This window comes from Bemisia tabaci, chromosome 2 (genome assembly GCF_918797505.1).
Source record: "Bemisia tabaci chromosome 2, PGI_BMITA_v3".
Lineage (NCBI taxonomy): Eukaryota > Metazoa > Arthropoda > Insecta > Hemiptera > Aleyrodidae > Bemisia > Bemisia tabaci.
In genome coordinates this window covers 41931208-41952942 of record NC_092794.1, presented here as the reverse complement: position 1 = coordinate 41952942, position 21735 = coordinate 41931208, and the positions used below count along the sequence as shown (strand labels likewise).

General features: G+C 36.7%; 1 protein-coding gene across 1 annotated transcript in view; it reads left to right on the top strand.

Moving 5' to 3' along the window:
* The first annotated feature begins 2854 nt into the window (after positions 1–2854).
* Positions 2855–21735, top strand: part of LOC109031129 (homeotic protein distal-less) — a 164561-nt gene continuing 145680 nt past the window's right edge. The window contains exon 1 of the mRNA XM_019042473.2: positions 2855–3545. The gene's annotated coding sequence lies outside the window, so the exon portion shown is untranslated. The remainder of the gene's footprint in view (positions 3546–21735) is intronic.

The window sequence follows — 21735 nt, the reverse complement described above, 5'->3', positions numbered from 1 at the left end:
GTCCGTTGGTACCTTTACCATCTCACTTTTTTGACCAATTATTGGTAACTTTACCAAGACAGACTGGTAAGCTTACCTAAAAACCGGTATTTTTACTGTTTTTTTCAGGTAAGAATACCACTTTTATTGGTAATCAATTCCCGGTAACTTTGCCATTTTATCTCGGTAATTTTACCTTAGTCGATAAAAAATATTGGCGTTTTTACCAAGGTCCAGTAAAATTACCAAGAAAGCTCATTAATTTTACCGAGATTTCTCGGTAAAAGTACCAATTCCATAGATGGTAATTTTACCAAGAAAAAACTGGGATCAAATAGAACCCTGAATTCTTGGTAATTTTACCCTTTTCTAAGTAAATACACCGAGATTTTTTCGTAGTGAATCACCGTAAAATATTAAAATATCATGCTTACTCAAAATAAATGCAAAAATACTATTATATTATTGTATTATCGCTCTACTTCCAAATTTTTGTGTAGGCAGTAAGAGACTCCACCTAGCAAAATAGTGGTATCATCATCGTGAAATGGCACGCATACTTCGAACACGCAAAAATTAGCGTTTTACCGGACGAGAACAGGTGATTCTAACGACATGTTAGTTCGCCTACAACTTTAAGGGTAGGCAACATGGGCTACCACGTGGTCGAATAGTGGTATCACTGTAGGTGTCAGCCTGATTCCGAGCCCAGACAGACGCGAAGAAGTGACTTCAACACATTATTAGCCCGCCTACAATTCTATTATTCTCTAGACAAGAGAATTATTACGCGGAAATTGTACAGCCGCAAGGTGGACTCAGGCCCGCCACAAGGTGGGGGATACTGGGTCCCTGGTACCGGGGCCCGGGCCCCAGAGGGGGCTCGTGTTGCCCGTGAAAAGCCGTTACGAATTCACATGCAACCCTTGTTTCGTAAGAAAAACTGAAAAATTTACCCTAAACATTTCGCCAAAGGTGGATAGATTCTCAGAAACACGCTAGGGCATTTTAGAATTCTTCTTAAATTTTCAAAGTAGTGTACTTCTTGGAAAATTTCTATCTATTTTCAAGATTTTCAGTACAGAGGGATATTTTTAGTAACTGCGTTTTATTTTCTTCCGTTGTCAGATGCTAAGAGTCACCAATATGGGCATCCTCGACTTCAATGGCTCATGGCTCAACTCCCCTGTCATAGACAAACGAAGGGGGAGTTCAGGGGGGCCTGGCCCTCTTAGAACTGAAAATAGTATCATATGCCCCCCCCCCCCAAAAAAAAATAAAATAAAAATTTTCCAGATGTTTTGAATGCAAAAATTCGCAAGTATTTTGTGCTGAAAGTATAAAAAAAACATAATTATTCCGCAGAAATTGATGAAAAAATTCTTTCTGGAAGCTTCAAAATGCGTCCGATTAGTCGTATAAATTCTAAAATTTCTCGGGGGATGCCCCTCGGACTCCCCCCCCCCCTCCGTGCTTGGGGCCCGGACCTTAAATCAGGTATCAGGGCCCGAGATGGGATGTGGCGGGCCTGGGTGGACTGAATGCTGACGTTTTTATAGCCTCCTCAAATTAACAAAGCTAATAAATCCAATTCAAATATGATTGGAAAAATATGTGTTTGGAGCACTGCATTAGGAAATATATATATGTTTCAGGAAAGAATAGTTGAAAAGAAATGTTGTAAAAACTTGAATACTGAGGACAATTATCGGTTTTTAAAAATGTAATACATTCTAAGGAAAGAAGAAAACAAACGAAAAAAAATATTTACGTGCCAAACGAAACAGACAAAAACATTAATGGGAAAAAGTGAAATCCAGTATACATACTGTTAAGTAACGCTTGAGCTTGACCACTCCCCCCCCCCTTTTGTTACATGATTTTATCACAAGGAGGCGAGAGGTGGCTCGGAACTTACCCTTTTTTTCCTTGGAGCAAATCTTCTATAAATGTAAAAGAAGCAAAAGAAAAAAAACAATTTTGATACTTAGAACTTATTCGTGGTAAGGCGCGTCTACCTTCGACAGGGCCTTTGCAATTAGACCACATACAGTGGCGATTATCGATTTTTCAAAGAGTACTGTCGTGTTAAGGGAAAACGCCGCATACAAGCCTTCAGACGTTGCAAAATCTCCCTTGATAAAATATATATTTTTGAAAGAAAATACTCAGGTTTTTCCTTGTAATTTCAGGAACTTTATATTGCATTGGAGGAAATATGGCGACGTCTGCAAAAGGTTCATACAGCGTTTTTCCACAGAGTATAGGGGCCGTCCGTGAATTACGTAACGCACTTTTTTGGCATTTTTGACCCCACTCTCCCCCTTGTAGCACTTTTATGGCATAGGACGCGTAGGTCCCCATCATTTAACACGTAAAAACAAAATGGCGTAACGCTCTCTTCGATCCCCTTCTCCCCTAGAGCGTTACGTAATTATGGACGGCCCCTTACGGAATACTTCGACGAAAATTCAATTTCTGAAAATTTGGCGGTTAAGCGCCCTCCTTCAAATACCCCGCTTAATAACCCGATTGGGTGAGCGCAGAGAGTGAAATCCTTACTCGAGTATTACATGACTTTGAAATCGATGCACGTAACTTTCGATTTCAAGATCATCGGGGACTATTTATACATGCATCAATCACGAACTAGTTTTCAATCGTTGATTCATTTTCCCGGGTAAATGTTCCGCGGAGCTGTGTGTGCTTTTCCCCCGCCGAAGGGGATTGGGGTACCGGCCGTGTGAGGGAAAATCGTCTGGGGAGGCGGCTTGTGTATGGTCCAAGTGCGGAGGTGGGAGCGGGGGCGGGGTCAGCGACGGGCGTGAGAGCCAATGGGCTTCCAGGGGCGGGCCCCCTTCCGCCTCAACAGGTACTCGGATGCGGGCAGCAAGGACAACAAGCGGCAGACTATCATTACCCGAGCTCCGGCTGGGCTGCACGACCACGCGTCAAATTTTCTAATTTGTGTTTTCAATAATGACTCTCCTGTCAAATCATACGGCACCCTATTCATTAGGCTAATTACGGCTAAAGCGAGGCAATTGGGCCCGAGCTTATTGTTTCCCGCTAATGACGCTCAAGTGCTTTTTGAGTGTCTCGTCCTAGTGCTCCCGTCATCCTTCGTCTTCGATTTTCGGATTTTTTTCTCCCGCGACCCGCGCCCCCCATGCTTCCCGGATTTTCGCACCCCCATTTTCGCTGTTCACCCCCAATAGCCCCCGGTGCGACTTTTTGTGGATAGTTCGCCTTTGATGCGGTCATAGATGAATTCCTTTTTTTCCAATTCCGCGCTTCAGTGAATTTTGTGTTCGAGAGTGTCTTCAAAACAATGTTCGTTCGGGAAATCAGTGGAAATCGATATAATTAGTGATCCATCGTGTTCCTATTGAGTGCGCAAATCTAGTTTGAAATTTTATGAATGGATATAATCGTGTTTTCTAGTGTTCGAGGAATAAGTTCACCACTACTTTTAAAGAAAAAACAAAAGTGTTGAATTTTCTACGAATTATTCATTAATATTGGATTAAGCGATTCATCTAAAAAAAAAAGAAAAAGAAAAAAAGGTACGTCCATCCTGCCGTCCTGAATTATACTTTTGCATGCGGAAATTAGTTTCAATTGACTTTTGCTTATTAATTAAAGTTTTGAATCATTTTGAAAGCGTTCACAGGGAAATTTATCGTCTTGGACGTTTCATGCAGACATATCTCACACTGATAACATCTTTTGTGTTCTTCTGCTACTCTCGGTTAATATAGGAGGTGAAACACAAACCAACACAAATTTGTTCCGATTCCGGTACAGTTAGCGGTGAATTTAGTACAAAGAACAATGGAGAGACTGGAGGAAAACATTCCTCCGCGCAACGTTGGTACTGACCACTCGTTGTTTACACAATTTCCTCAAGAAAATTAGCTGGCATTTTCACTTGAAATTGTCAATCTGAGGGTAGGGTTATTTTATGTTTTACTTCCCGGATAAACCAAACTTTTGTGTTGAAATTTCTCGCTGTGCCTTATCCTTAAATTATATGATGTATATAATATTGGATATTGTTTCCGTTTTAATATGGCTCATTATACACATGATCAATTGGGTATTTTTTTATGGCAAGGTATGTTATGAGTTTTCCGCGTCGATATGCTAAAAAATCGACATGTAAAGCATTCAAGGGGCATATTCCCTGCAATTCTTTAGATTGTGTGCTGAAAACATTCAAGATGCATAATCAGCTCGGAATGCCATAGACTAATTCACGTAAATGTCCGCTTTTATCAACCAAACTTCTTTCATAATCTCCGGAGCTTTTGCTCGAGAGACTTTTTCGCTGAATGAAATTTTGACGCGAGTCGCTCACAATCAGTAAATGCCGTGCGTAATTAGTTGAATGTGTTAACTTCACTAAAGATTAAACGTCTTTCAATTTTGTCATTTAGATCGAGACAGGTATTAAATACGGGAAAAATTGTAAGGCTATAGCTATATATGCCCATCATGAATATAATCCCAAAGTTCTCAGTCGTTTAAGATAATAATACACTACACGAGGCAATCCAAAATTCGACGCACCACTCCTCAAAACCTTCAAGTCCCTATCTCAGTTTGTTCAAAAGTTACAGACGTGATGCCTAGTGTTTGAGGTGCATACGGGACTTTTTGATCACCCTGTATAGGAAAATTTCATCCTTCACGAGAAATGTATCCCATTAAATTAATTATTGGGGGAGGAATATTTTGCCGGTACTTAAAGTGAGTACCGCGCGCAAGGGTAGCTTTCAACTCGACTATGGTAGTTGAATCAAAATTGATCTAAATCTGTTGTTACTGACATTGCGTCAAAATCATAATAAAAAATGAAAGGCTTGGAAGACAAGGCGCATAAATGCAGTTTTCTAAAAAATTGAGGTATCAGTGATTTCAACTAAATCTAGGTTCGAAGTAAATTCTGTGAAAAATTCACGGGTAAGATCCAATTTCAAACATCAAAATGTGAGTTTGAACTTTCCCTCCGCAATAAGGCTTCATATAATTTAGAAACTTTAAACACTTTTTTTCGAAATATAAGACACAAGGGACCTGGACAGGAAGGTGCAAACTCACATTGGTGTCCATCCAAGGAAAAAAAAAAAATAATTAACTTCTAGTCCTCCGCGAGACAGTTCAAGGTTTGTGACGTTCTAGGGCTTAAAATTGCCATCTTTTACTTTTTCTATGCGACTAAATCTCAATAAGGCTCTTATCAGAAAAGCTTCGAATTCTTTTTTTTTATTTAAAAAATTGGTCTGTTCCTTTTTGTTTAGCACGCTCGATCACGACGTACTTTCTTCCTACTCTGCTTCCTCTGATAAAAAGTGATTAAACGACTCGCCGGTAATACTTTAACTTCTCGCTCTTACATCAACATATTAAGTAACGTGAAATAACTTTAAATTCTTAATAGCTTAATATCAACATATTAAGTATCGCGAAATAACTTTGAATTCTTAATAGCTCATCCAGAATTAAGAATCCACCGAAAGAAAAAAAAAATCATGGATGAAAAATGGGTCATATTATGAAAAACTGGATTGGTTCCTGTCTTGAGGCCGCGTGAAAGAATATAAACAACTCTCCAAAAGCAAAAAAACTGCATGTAAGAATGGGATTAATTTTTTATACCTTCCAATCCACGAATATCGATAAAAAAATTAATAAATTTGAAACCCCAATATTTAAAGCTCTTCAAATTTGCCTTATTTCACCGGGTAAAACTATTTTTATAAAAATATCCAAATATCCCGTTTATGGGACTGAAATCATAATCTGGGACACTAGCAAAATGAATAGTATTATAATAATAAAAAAAAAAGAAAGAAAAAAAACATCGAGTTTGATTTTTAACTTTACTCCTTATTCACATTCTACGAGTCTACGACGAAAAAAAAAAAAAAAAAAAAAAAAAAACATTAATTTTGTAGCACCATTGACTTAAAGTTTTATTTTTCTCTTCTCAACATTAAATCATTGGAATAATGAAGTTTTCAACTCGTTTCCTCTGCTTTAGTTTTATGTACCACCAATCTTTCCCCTGGACCCTATATTTATGATAATAATGATGAAATAATAATGTTAATGAACATACCAACCAATACTGACCCCTTTTGATTTTAGCTTCTAACTCGCCAAATTTCGTAATTTTACTCCACTTATTTTAACAAATTCTTTAGCTATCAGTGATAAAAGAAACGCTCATTATCTTAATAGAGCTGTTTGCCAAAATGTAGTCCATGCTTTCAGTACAGTTGTTTTTAGAATTTGTAGCCCGTTTGCTCCTTTTTTTTCTCAAGTAATGGCAAGTGCCGGCAAAAAAATTAATACCGACAACGTAGAGAAAGTCTCTTAAAAGTATCGCTTTTGGTGTGCCTTATTTTCTAACAATTTGTCTCATCTAACTAAGTAAATCCTAATGTTAAGTTGTTTTTTTGTAATAAACTTCTGGCGTGTTGATATGCAGAACCGGTCTTTAAAGATTATCAGTTTTATGGTTATATGTCATAAATCATTCATATTCCTATGGAGTGAGTAAGGGGGGGGGGACGCTAAGCTACTCAATAATCCCTTTTAAGAACAGTATATACATCATTGAGATTTATTTTTTTGCTTTAAATTAGCGTTTTCTGATCGTTAAGTGGTTAGACAATCAATTTTTGGCATAAATTTGACTTGGAAATTCATTTTTAAAGTGAATCGTAGAGCACTGTTGATGCGAGACTTTCACACATTCTCGAGATTGAAGGCTCTTAAAACTTGCACGTTGTCTACTTACTTGCTAAATAAACTTCAAAATTGAATAATTAATAAAAACAGGCGTGTGGCTTAAACTTTTTAGCTATATGCCACTGCCCTTTGTTGGCAATCCTATACAAATTTCAAAATATAACGTTGTTTTGATTTTACTCCATAGACTGTCTTTTTCACGGAAGTTTTGAAACAATAACTTGATTAAACACATGATTTTGGAGTTCATTCATTAATTGAAGTGCTTCTTCTCAGTGGAGCTGAAGAATGTTTTACTATTTGTTCTCTTATAATGCTTTGAATTATTTTCACCTTTTCTAAACATAATGCTACCGCGCCGGCCTTAAGATGCAGCTGAAATGGCATGCCGGATAAAATCCAAGAAGTCACAATTTAAGATTTAAAATCATCTTACATTCAGTGCAGTTGAAGTGGTATAAAAAGGTTGACCGATTTATGGACATTATAGGTAATGGCATGCGCTATGCGCTGAACACTTATGTTCCTTTCCATAGCAAGGAATCAAACTAAGAATTTGAGCTCGGCCAGGTGCTCTAAATGATGAATTTTTATAATTTTGAGCCCCGTTACATATAATTAACAAGTATTTAAATCAAAAGAATTTTTGAAAGAAACTACTTAGGAGCGTCTTAGGAGAGGGCGTCCAGCCAAACGGTGGGTAGAGGGCATCCGTGAAGAGATGGAGAGATGCCAGCTTCCGGAGGATCTCTACCATGACAGATTCCTGTGGAGAATAGGCGTCGCAGAGCGCCCTAGTGCGCCGTAAAAGCGGCTCATACATACATACATACTACTTAGGAGCGTCATTCAGCATGAGCAGAGGGACAATCACTTTGTAAAACTGGTTAAAAACACCTTTTCAATTAAATAAAAAAAAAAAAAATATCTTAAATTCAGGGCAAATTTTCTTGATGCAAAGAAAATATGTTTCTGTTCAACTGAGTTTTTTCTGTTTAATTTAAAGAAAATACAATTTATCATCAGTGGAAGAGTCACATTTCTTTGCACCGTATAAGAATGCTCTCTCGAATTAAGAAACAAAGTTCCTCGCTCGAAAACAATACATTTTAACACAAAAACCAATTTTGAGCCATTGCTTTTTCGGCCTCCAAAAGTCTTCATATTAGCTCAAAATGATGCTGTGACGAATTTCTGAAAATGCACGTAAAAAATAAACAGGAATATAGTATGTTATTTGAGAGCGGAATATGAAGCACGTAGAAAAACGGCCGATAAACTAAACTCCTATTTTAAGCATCCGTTAATGGGCTGTTGTGAGTACGATCCAAGAATTGGCTGGCAAATAAACGTTCCTATGCTATCTTTTCGTGAGAATCGTGTTTCGTGTTTCGGAGCTTACGAAAGCTCAGAGAAGCTTAAGTAGGCTTTTTTCGATCACAAAAAAAAAAAAAAAAAAAAAAAAAAAAAACCGCATTTGAATAGCTTGATGCGTATATAATGTCACATAAGGCGACGGCCCCATGGTTTCAACCTCTTTGAGTCGAATGCAACATGGTCGCTATATGATTAATATTACGAATACCTAAACGATTCCATTTCAACGAAACAATACAAATATTCACTTTAAGCAGCGATAAGAATGCGATTTGAAAAGCTATTCCTTTCTCTTGCGAGGAATACGAGAGTGCCGCTGCTACCTTTAATTAACTCCTGCCTTTACAGAGTGGAAAGTCCACCTACTTGTTCCGTCGAACTCATGTTGCACATGGTAGGGGTGGACGTCCGAGTGGGATTTCCGTAACCCGTCGTTCCTCGCACGAGGGAACGTAACCACATTACAACGTTACAAAATTGTCTTTAACAATTCAATTATGTACAAGAAGGTAGGTACCTCTGCAATTTTTGCCCCAAACATTCCAGATTTTTGTATGAGATCAAAAGGAAAATCAATAAAATTTTCAGTTAAAAATGCCCAAGATTCTCCTAGTACAAATGCAATTTAAGGGGGGAGATTGGCAATTTAGAAATGTAGTTCATTCTTTCGTGGGGGAACACCGAGCCGTCCCTGCTAAAAGTGTTACATGTAAAATTTTGCATGTAAATACAGTTTCATGGAAAATTCGGATGGAAATTTTTTCCATGAAAATATTTGGCATGGAAATTTTTTCCATGAAAATATTTGGCATGGAAATTTTTTCCATGAAAATATTTGGCATGGAATTTTTTCCCAGATATTTCCATGAAACTGTATTTACATGCAAAATTTGGCATGTAAATAAACCTGCACCATTTGACTCCACCTAAAATTTCTATGATTAATGCAAGAATTATAAAATTAAAGTCACCCTCAAAAATTGGTCGGACTTTGAGACCTTTATCTGACTGTACCCACTGGAAAGCAAGCGAGTGGAGGAGCTGGCTATTTTTCTTTGGCCCAATATGTTTACAGGGGATCTTACCCTTACCTTATTTCAGGCATTTCTGCTTGTTAAGTGCTGCAATCTACTTTTTCTCCCGCAGCCCTGCTAAAAATTTTTCATGGAATTCCGTGCTGGTTTTCCATGGAAAATTTCTCCACGGAAAGCACCACGGAAAATGTCACCATGGAAAATTTCTCCATGGAAAATTTCTCCACGGCAAATTCTCACCGTGGAAACCTGCCACAGCACTCACTGTGTCTCATGCAGGTTTCCACCATCAAGTTACCATGGTGTTGTTTCTTTAAGTCATCATAGAACTGTTCTACTCAATGTTTCTGGTTTTTTTAGTATTTAATTAGATAATTTACAAGTTTTCCTTGTAATCAATATAAATGAAAATGATACACTCACCAACTTGAAGACACATAGTACCAACTATACTTGACAGAGATGTAATAATTCTTTTAACAATTGAGAAACTACCGCACTGTACCTTCGCGTCACATACTGCACGCTCAACGTTTCAAATAAGATTTCATTCAGTTGACAATGTGAAAACATATTCAAATTATTTCACAATAAGCACGGAAAACAGCACCAAAAATTATCACAACACTATCCAAATTAGAGGCCAAGAGAGTGAAATATGAACTGTAGATTTTGGTTTCTGTCTGGGAAGCTTAATTGCATCTAGATGGTTTAAAGGTTGCCACTAATTCCCTGCGAATGGCTGTTCGATAAGATCAAAGGAACTGCCAGATGATAGGAAACAAATGGCGATTGCTGCAGCTGAACAAGGCAGGTAAATGTCTCGGTGTGTTTTTATGAAAGCTCTGAAAAATGAATAATGTACAGCGCATCAAAACCATGAGTACAACCAATGATCAGCACTAAATTGAAACAATCTCAAGGTGAAGCCAACCAACATTTCTTGAGAAGTTAAAATAAGTTCTGAGGATAGCCAAATAATTTTTAGTAATTGGACAAAATACTTGTGAAAAAGCATTGGTAAAATTGTGTGTAAAAGCAATTATTGCATTGGTAGCCATAAAAATAGGAAGTAAATTATTGGACATCTGATAATTCACTGAAACATCGTTGATAAGGATGTGATGTTTTAGCCCTCTAGAGTTAAAAGTTTAAGGCCTCATCTGTAACTTCAGATATATCTCTCACACTACTTACATTTCTGAATAAAAATACCAAGTAATAGCTAAGGCTCAATTCAGACGTCACTTTTCCTTCACTCATGTCAAATGAAAAGTTGGATCGTGTAATACAACACGAGAACACAACGATCATTTGAGAGGTTGAACAAAAATTTGAAAGTCAGGTCACACCAAGGTTTCCGTTCAACTTCTCAAACAAATGTTAGCGCTCGCGCATCATACATTGAGACAAACGTCAAAAGTATTGCTTAAGTCACCATTCACCAGTGGTGCCACCTGACTACATGAATTTACCTGTTGAGTGGTGCGAATTCAGAGCTAATCAGAGAGAAACATTTGTTTCAACATACGATGAGCGAGCTCTATGTTCTCATGTCCGTATAAAACGATCCAACTTTTCACTCTGTATAAGTGGAGGAAAGCTAGACTGTCTGAGGTGGGCTTTAGTTTCCATCACACAGCAAAAAAATCTAGAAGGGCCTGTATTTAAGGTTTCTTTTTCAGTCCTAAGTAGGTAGTTCTCACCTGTGAATTTTATTCACAGTCTATATGGGTTTCAGCAAACGATAGGAAATGGCAATCTCATATGATCTGACAGATATCTGATATTATCCCTGAGGAGGACGATGACATGAGCTGATGACGGCTGGGAATGGAATGCAGTTAGAATGTTAACCGTGTGCTGAAAACACGATAAGGGAGACTGTAACCAATATTCGATCACGGTTCATGTTCGGAGTGCAGACTCGGAGGAGCGACCAAGGAGAAGATAGAGAAAATGATGAGCACATACGAATCTACTATTCAACAAAGAATGTTAGAATAGTAACCCAAGAGGTGGTAATGCCTACATTCAGTAATAGATATTGCTAATCATTGTTATTCATGACTTACCTAGATTCAGTTCAAGGCCCTTGCATTCAACTCAGATTTGGCGTGATGTAGCGAAAGCAGGAAGTCAAGAAATATATAAATTTCTGAGAATTACTGTATGGTTTGCGAGAGCTTCATTGAGCCTGACGATTCACGCCTCGTTGATAATCTAACCTCAAAATACCGACAGGGCAGGGCGAGGCAGGGCGGGGCGGCACATCTCCTGACTTGCCGAATTGAATTGAGGATTTTTTATTTAAATCTGCATGATCTATAAAAACTCATTCGCTTATTTATTACTGAAATGCGTAACGCCGATAATGTTTCATACTTCACACGCTTTAACATTTGCGTTCTATTCTTGCTTTTATTTTTATTTTTATTTTTATACAATTTCAACATGAAACAGGGCAGGCCGGCAGGATTGCAACGCAGGTTTTGTTTTGGAGTCGGAACTGAATCACTTTGTAAACACAAGATGAGTTGTTGGTTATCACTGCCAGTAATGCAAATTTTAATTTTTTTATGTGATTTAATTAGTATCAGCTCGAATTCGAGTCTTCTTCGTTACGAAAGTAATGTTACCTCGAAGTTGGTGAATTTTGATTAACCTGAAAGTAAGCCAGCAGTGTATCGCAATGGACTCTTGGTAATCGATCTTCAAATTTTTATTTTGGCCATGCGTAGAAATAGAATGAAAAAATTCTGATAGATACAACTCAATTCTCATTGGTTTTGCTATTACCGCTATTCGGTTCTTTCTACAATTCAACGTTGGTTTCACACAGGAGATTTGGAAGTATGACGGTTGAGCTTCAGTAAAGGCGATCCTATTGAATAGTTAGTGTCCAAACTAATCTTGCAAAACACAGACGTTTGGTCTCTAATTGACAGACTTTAAAGCTGTACCTACAGGTTCGAAGAAGCTGCGTGTTTTCTGTTTTTTGACAAACTATTGCGGTTATTTCAGTTGTCTTAAACAGAGTATAAGCAGCAAATTATTATTACATCTCTGTCAACCATAGCAAATCTCTGAGTTAATCATATTTTAAATGAAAACATTCTCCGTACAGAAAGTAATTGCTACCTACTGGTACAATTATTAAATTATCGTTAAATAGTGGGCATTGTCTTGGGAATGCCATGGTTGTAGAAATTTCAGTGCACTAATGAAGACTTATTCTGTGATAACTGATGACATGAAACATTTTAGTGGCCCTCACTTGTGAACTTCGGTGAGTAATTCAACTTAATTCTATGATGCATAACGAAACAGCAAATAGTTGCTGATTGTCAATAAATATATAATAATAATATCTTTATTTGTTTTTTTGGCTTGCACATGGCTTCTACAAATGCGTCGAATTTTTCTAAACAAGAAACAAGAATAAATATATGTATATATAAAAAAAAAATAAATAAAAAAAAAAAAAAAAAAAAAAAAAAAAAAAAAAAAAACGACAATGATATCAACCTGTCCCATTTATAAAGTCGTTGATTGAATAGGGACATTGCTTAATGGTTGCTCAATGATCAAAGGCTTACAGATTACCATGTTTATTCTTGTGGTGGTCTCTAGTGTTTCGCGGTGTTCCAATGCATGTTCTCTGCTATTCCGTTACGCTCCCTTGAAATTCCATGTAGCCACCACGGAATCTCCTGCTGCCACCATGGAATCCCATGCTGTCTCCACGGAAACCCAAGGAGTCACCATGGAGTTCCGTGCCTCCTCCATGGAGTCTTCATGGAGTCTCCATGGAGTTCCGTGTCTTCACCATGGGATTCCATGAGAAACAGCACGGAATACCATGGAATTCCATGAAAAATTTTTAGCAGGGAAATCATCAGTAATAGGACACCCTTAAGTTAAATATGAAACATTTGTACCTACTTTAAAACTGTTCTTTTATCTTAAATTAACAAGGATCTTACAGAGAGCACATTTAGTCCAAATTTCTGAGCATTTTACACTCCGAAAGCCACAAGAATAGAAGATAGAGTAGTAGGGTGTCTATCACTGGTGACTTCATCTTAGTCAGTCAACTTATTTTGAGTTCAGTATATGGCACCTAGAGACCTACTTTTTTTTTAAAATTATCATTATTTTTTTTCTCTTCTTTTTTCTCTTTTTTTTTAAAATTATCTGAAACCTATCTAGGTGTTGGCTCTACCAAACAGGACAAAATTATTTTTTTTACAAATTAAATTTAAGCAGGGCCAGCATGCATGCAGGAATCTACAAAAATTTGAACCCCCTCCCCCCCTCCTCCTCGTAGGTGCCGTATACCGAAACGTCTATGAAAACACAATTTAGGCCAATTAGGGAAATCAATTTCATTTGGATGAACGTCAGTAATATAGGCACGGTTGCCACAGTTAGGAAAAACCGGGAAATGTACCATGCAGGGAATTTTAAAAAGTCAGGAAATACCGGGAAATGTGGAAATATGGGAAAATTTGTTAAAACGCCTTCATTTGCTTTCTAATGTGGGTTTCAGATTTTGAACAGGAAATTTTGCCTGATAACTATTTTCAATTATGCCTTCTTAACCATCCGTCACATCTTCAATTGTCAGGGAATTTCACCAAAATGTGTCAGGGAAATCAGGGAAATGTCAGGGAATTTCATTTTCTAAATTCTGTGGCAACCCTGCATAGGTCATTAAATGAAATGAAATAAATAATATGCGCACCACTGACGGACCCAATGTTTCCATGCACTTGGGAGGCACCAGCTATGTTTCATGCGATCGGCGTGGAAACTGGAACATTTCCATCCAACTTGCATGTAAACCATACTTTTCCATGCAGTATAGTTTTCACGTTGCATGGCAATTACTTTATTTACATGCAAGTTGGATGGAAGTGGTCAGGATTTCCATGCCAGCCTCATGGAAACGTCTCGCCTTCCATGCGTTACACCCCGATTTCCATGCCAAATCTCATGGAAGTTGGCTATTTACATGCCAAATCTCATGGAAATCGTCCATTTACATGCCATTCTTCATGTAACACTTTTAGCAGGGGTGGGCTAAACGATGAGTTGTTTTCGATGGCCAATCTCACATTCATTTATATTTATGGTAAAACTTAAAATTAAAATGAAAATAAGTTCAAGACAAACCACGATGCTATTCATTTTTATGTATAATTAAATTACTTACTTAAGCTTTTCGAGACCCCAGGTCCCATCATCAGGGCTTACATAAGCAAACTAACACATGCAAAACTACAAAGAAACTAAATAAGCAAAGCGAGTAACTACATGGTAAAGGCAATTACATAGCAATTCCGAGATTAAATATCAAATTAAATAAAATAAACCATTCATATAATAAAAGTTAAAATCATTGATACCTAAGGCAAGTGACAAGTAAACAAGTGGCATAGCATAAACAGAGGGGAAGTTACAACTGATAGTAAAAGTAAACGCATATAGGTAGCAGCACACGATGGGAGAAAACGAACCAGTGAAGAGGCATGGACTAACAACAAAAGATAAGCAACATCTATGCATGAAAACCAAATGATAACATACGCTCACAGGTGGCAGCACAAATCAATTAATGCATTGCTTGCAGTATCTATATCAATCTGGACATTTATAGGAGGTCCGCTCCAGAAAGCACAGCTTTCCTAATCTCAAACTTTTCAAGAACTTTTAAAGCACTACTATCATAATCTTTATGACATACCAACTTATCAATCCGGTGGTTCATTTCATTACAGTGTTTGTAAACATTAGAATTAGGGCGATTTATATGTTCCATATGTCTAACACGCACACTGCACGCGCCATGCTATGCAGAGCAGCACATTTATGTTCTCTAGGATGGTTAGAGGCATAAGGAATAATTATATCTGTAGTTGTAGATTTTTTAAAAATACTAAAGATAATTTTATTACATTTATCTAACATTACTGTCAAATCCAACTAGCAAGCCGAACTATTGGTAGGTAATGTGTTTAAAACCTTGGATATGTACTGGCATATAAAGCAAATAGTAGTATTGACAGTGTGATTAGAAATAATAATAATATGTGCACTGATGTTTTTGACTGCCCAGGTATTTATAAAATTAAATGTAGTGATTGTGATTCAATTTATGTTGGTAAAACAGAGCGCAGTGTGCGTGTTGGACATATAGAACATATAAATCGCCCTAATTCTAATGTTTACAAACACTGTAATGAAATGAACTACCGGATTGATAAGTTGGTATGTCATAAAGCTTATGATAGTAGTGCTTTAAAAGTTCTTGAAAAGTTTGAGATTAGGAAAGCTGTGCTTTCTACAGAACTCAACTAAAACTACTTCGGAGGTAAAATCTGTGAAGAATTCATAACTAAAATCCAACTTTAAAGCATCAAAAAGTGAGCTTAAACTTCCTCTCCGTCGTAAGACTCCATGTAATTTTGAAACATTAAACACGTATTTTTTGAAGCAGAAAAAGCTGCATTTATGTGCCTTGTCCTCCAAGCCCCTCAATTGTACTACCGGTACCTAGAGAAAAGTTCATCATGACAAGGAAACCCCCGTTTCTATATTTTTTGTGCAGAGGAAAATGCTGGTTGCCCGTATCAAAACAGCGACGTTGAGTTACGTATTGTTGTGCAGTACCAACTAAAGTTGTATGATCGTAAAGGTCGTGTAGTCATTTTGGTTTGTCGCGATTAAAATCAGAAACATTTTTGTGCCCCTTGTTTCTACTCCTGAAAGTTCTGAAGGAATGGAATCAAAATGGAAAAAGGTATTGGATTCGCGCCCAAGTCTTATCCTGAATTCTTACAATTTGCACTTTCTAAATTGACTGTGTCCTCCGAACAATTTCTAGAAGTTACCCCATTGTAGGGATAGGATCTAAGGTGCATTCAATCTTGAAGTGATTCGTGAAAAAACGTCAGGATCTAAAGCGCACAAATTATTTAGTCATTTTTGAATTACTGATACACTTCTGTGACCGCACATACAACTCGAATATCCAGATCTGATTCGTCATAATTTAGGCTTTTTATAAAACTTTAATATCCCGAAAGTTTGAAAAGTATATTCGTGCTTTTTGAACCTATCTGCTCCGAATTTTCCAGAAAACGATTTTCTTTTCTACGACCAAAATGACCAGAAATTCGGCCAGTGCCCGGAACTTTCGGTCTCTGAGCCCGGGACGGTAGGTCTAAGCCTGTAACTTTTTTTTCAGCGATAAAACTTGGTAAAAGTGAGCCTTAGCATCAGTAAATTTGACATCCTGAAGATTGGGATTTCTCTTGGCACCGAAAGTTTTCCACGAGCTGAGGGGTTGATTCTAGAGACACTCGGTGGCAAATCGTGGCACTCTATAAATTTTACATTTAATAAGTTGGACAAATGGCGAATGCCTCCGTCTTGCAGGAACCCTTCATCAATGCCGAGCATGCGATCATGTCACCAAAACCTGAAAGCGCAGCATAGAAAAGATTGAATGAATGTTAGCCCGACTGAGACGAGGCGGTTCTGAAGCTCAGCCGAAAAGGCCAACCAAGACCCCGTTTTGAATTGGAAGCCCGAAATTCTTTACTCCGCGGCACGGGGCGGATTGCTTCCGCCTCCCGTGTTACACGAATTTGAGCTCGTCGCACACGGGAAACATCCTTCGCGATCATGATTCCTCCACCCTTCCGTGCAAAGGAAAAACGCCGTATGAGCCTTCAGGTTTCACCAAATTAATTTTGATAAAAGGCGAATTTTAAAAGAAACATCTGTACATTAATCCATCAATTTTTCAGGGAATTTTATTCGGAATTTAATCCATAGTAGAATACCCATACAGGGAGAATACGGACATGTCGAAATATGGGGCTCTTAGGGCCCGGGAGGGCAGCTTACCTTGTAACACTAAAAAGTCACTGCCAATACCTATTAAAATTCCTGATTCAAACCAAGGTAAACACACAGAGAGAAATTTCCACACAAAAGTTTGGTTAATATGGGTAACACAACAAGTAAAACACAAAATAACCCCTACCTTCCGGTCAAAAATTTCAAGAGAAAATGCTAGCTTAACAAAAAGCGATTGGTAAATACCAATGTCGCAATCGAAAAAAATGTTTTTTCCGAGTCTCTCCATTGTTTTCTGCGCTAAATTTACCGCGAACTGTATAACAAAATCAACACAAAATTTTTGTTGATTCACTAAAAAAAAACACATTGGATCTAGAGTCCAGACTCTTGAAAACATTGACAAGAAAAAATACTCTCGATTCAATCGGATTTTTCCTTGAATCAAAACGAAATCCGCTTAAATCAAGAGGCTTGATTCTTGATTTAAGCTAGATTCCGATTGAATCACGAGTACTTTTTCTCGTCGATGTTTTTAAGAGTCTGGACTCTAGATCCAATGTGTTTTTTTTTCCAGTGTTTGTGTTTTACTTCCTATAGGTATTAGTCAAAACTAAAAGAAGAACGCAAATATTTTTATCAGTGTACATTTTTTTGTCAGTTTTTCAGAGAATTTAATTCGAAATCAAATCTAATGGTACACTGATAAAAATATGTGTGTTTTTATGTTACTTTTGGTAAATATAGATAGGTGATGAAACACATTCATGAAAAATCATTCCTCCGATTGCAACGTTGGTATTCACCACTCGTTTTTCATTAAATTTTCTCGAGGAAACTAGCTCGCATTTTCTCTTGAAATCGTCAATCGGAGGTTAGAGTTATTTTGTGTTTTACTTCCCGTATTAACTAATCTACCATGTAGAAATTTTTCTCTGTATACATAAATATTTCAAGAAAAAATATTCATAAATCACCTAGAAAATTGTTGTTTTCCAAGGAGAAATTTGGCAATATCTGGGTGTTCATACGGGGTTTTTCTTAACACGTTAGCATTTTCCTCTTGATCAATATGATAAGCGTCGAGTTGCGAACTCTCTCGTTTGGGTTCGATTTTGAACATATCACAAGAAAACTGCTGGTACATATTTCGACGCGTTATTTGAAGAAAAGAATAACCGATAAATGTAAAGTTCCGAAAACACAAGATAAAACATATCGTAATTTCTTTGACGAATATCTTGCGCGGAAAAATCAATTATTGTTCAACATACGACCGATTAAAAGACCACTGTCACACGAAGAGGGTATGAGAAATTGGGCAAGGAACAAACAATTTCAAATTTTGGTAGATATACGCTCTTCCTCCACAAAACCGCTCAGTGCTGTCATTTTCAGTGGTCGAGTAGGATGCGCATTCGATGAAAATATTATAAAACAAAGTTCATGCCCTTCAGCATGGTTTTTAGGTATCATGAGAGAAACCACCCTGCTCTGGGAGCAATGGCTCAGAAATTACTTTTTTTCAGCTGTAGCAGATAGTCAAATGTTAATGGTATACCTTTAAAAGGCAGTTTCGGTAGGATCGCTGCTAGTAAGATAGGTAAGTCAATCCTCTGGGAATAGCACTTAGTTAAATACTAAATTTCTAAAAATTTGGAGGTTACGCCCCTCTTTAAATAACCCGCCCAGTTTCGTATTTTTGGTTACTTCGGGTTGGTTTCCATCCTGTTAAACCTAATAAAATTTTTTGGTTGATCAGCACAATTTTGGGATGAATCTCCGAGAGAGCTTAGGATTGAGATTTCGTTCCGCTGATCTAGGGTTCCATCCTAGCGATTCGTGTTTATAGTTTTTACGGATTTGGAGTTTTCCAACCATAAAAGTTGATTATTTTATCGAGTTGATTTGGTAAATTTAATTGAAAGAAAACTGGCCTGGTGAAATTAACCAACGCTTTGCGTTAATTTGTATTCTATTCCGCACATTATCACAAAATTTTGGTTACTTTTTTTCTTTGTAATATTTGGACAGATTTGACCAAAATAAGTCTAACTGCAATTTATAATTCCTAATTCCCTCTACCTAAATTGTACTAGTATTGCAGGAAAAATTGAAACATAACGCCTTAAAACTTTCTGTGAAATTCTTCTAAATTTTTAAGAGTATATTCTCAAACCACTTTTAGTAAACAAGGTGGTGTTTATTTCCCTGATGATGGAATAATGAAACATGAAAGAAGAATAGGCAACGTATGGTGCAGTTAGAATGATTCACATTAAATTCATGTGTATTTGCTCGTCTCTTGGTTGGAATTTTGATCGATGTGTGTGCAAAGGTAATGCGACTCGAAAAGGCACGATGGTAACACACATTCATGTTCCGCCTTCAATTTTCGAGGTAGGCCAGAGAACAACCTTTAAGTAATATTATAAGTTACATATCGACGGCGAGACTACAAAAATGCGTACCTCGTTAGCAGGATTTCTAAAGCTCCTCTCTCACTAAATTTTTTTATAGCAGGCCCAGCCGATATTATAGTTTTAAATTTTCACAGCACACAATAAAAGTAACCGAAGTTTGACAACTTTCCGCGTAGGAAATCAAGTGTAAAGGAAGTCTGCAACGCCGCAAACCGAGATACGCGTTTCTGCAGTTTCTTTATCGAAATGCGACTTGTTGTGGAGTTGGTAATTTGCTCTATTGACTCTTAATTCTTGCCTAATTGTGATTTTGTAAAGAATACACAATTATGTATAATGTGTACGTGAACACTTCTTTAAGAGAAACAGCTAGTGCTTATCTAACGTATGCACAGAGAATTATTGCGCAGAGGGGCGATTTGTGGACTGGGGAAAATTCATGACACAATGTTGAGAAGCTATGTTCACAAACATCGTTAATCAATACTTCAAGGAAGATCTTGCATTCATCATATATCTGAGCTTTTTGCACCATCAACTCCTCTTAAATTATTAAAAAAATGTGCATACGGAAATTTTACAATCGAAATCATATTTTTCAACTCATCAATATTAAAACTACTGGAAAAGTCAAGTTTTCTATACTTTGAGACAGTGTTATTCGAAATCTCGACTTAATTTTCAGCGTCACTTTAGAGTGAGAATACATGGAACGAATGATTTCTACTCAAGAATATAACACTTTTCTTTGAGAAGTGAAAAGAATAATTTTAAAAGCGTGAAACAGTATTTGATCTTAACACGGACGTTTCATCAAATTATTGACGTCCATTGATGCTTCATTTTTATGAGACCTTGTTTTCCCTTTTCTTTTTTTTAAAAAGAAAGAAAAAAAAGAAAGTTTCTTTGATATTCCGTTCGAAAGTAGGAAAACAATTTTTTGGCTTGATAAAAATGCGTTAATATTCAAACTGCACCGTCAATAATAAAAAACAGAAAACGTAAAAAAATTGAAGTTCCAAACCTATATTCCTTCATTCTAAAGCTGAATTTTTCAGCAGTTTTAGATGAAGAACCCTCTGCAAAATTTCAGAAATGGATTTGATATAACGCCCATCACCAAAATGTAAATAATATCGGTTATTTTCAATGACATTAATAACATTAAAAGCATGGTGTTAAAGAATTTCGATCCCAGGCTTTGCGAAATAACAGTTCTTCTAAGCTTCTCACAATGAGAAAATATTTGTCAATTATCTTGAGGAAAAAGCCTTTCTTAGCAGTAATTTTCGTTGCAGTAAAGAAAAATTATTTTTGCATTTTAAGGGTGCGATTAGAAACGATGAGATTTTTCTGATTGTATTATAGTACCTAAAGAAAATTTTATTATTATGACTTTCGTTATTAATGGATTTCTTGGTCCAAAGAGCAAGAGTATACAACCTAACAAAATGACTTTACTAGATGTTATCTGATGATGAAGAACTTTATATCTCATAGCACTCCTCTTAAATTGAGGGTAATTTGATCAGATTTTTTTTTTTTTTTTTTTTATGCAATCACAATATAACTGAATAACTGTCAGTTTGGACTAAGCATTCGGTCGCACAATTAACCCATTATTCTTGGTTTTACGAACCAATTTTTTTTCATAGTTCTGTGTGCGAATATTTAGAATTTCTGGGCGTGTATGATAAAATTTTAAGAGGAATCAACCGCATAACTGGTAGAAGCTGTGATGAAAATTGGAATTTAAAATTATTCGTATTAGGCTAGGTATTTTACCAATTTTCTCGCGATATCTCTGATTAACGTTATTTTTCCTTTGAAATATCCTGTAAGGGGTTATAATGCTACCCAGCTGAAATTTTATGAGCAAATTCAATTAATTATTCCCTCTGTCTTTATTCATCACGGAAAATCTTTGATAATTTTTCCAGCTATTTTCTCGCCAGTGAAAAAATTCGGATGTTAAATTAATATACCGGTTGTAAAAAAAAGTGCGGCAACCTTACAACGTTAGGCTCGATACTAAAAAAAACTATAATTAAAATTACCGTATTGGCGGTATTTCTTTTCGATGGCGAAAGCTTAAAAGTGCATATATCTCCGATTGCAACGTTGATAATTTTTTCTCAAGTTCTATTTTTTTTTAAAAGAAAACTAACCAAAAATTTTTCTTGAAATGTCAATGAATTTTGTTCACTCGTTCAAACTTATGCACAAAAAATTGCAAGGTGACATTTTGGTTGGTCTTTTCTTAAAAAAAAAAAAAAAAAAAAAAAAAAAAAAAA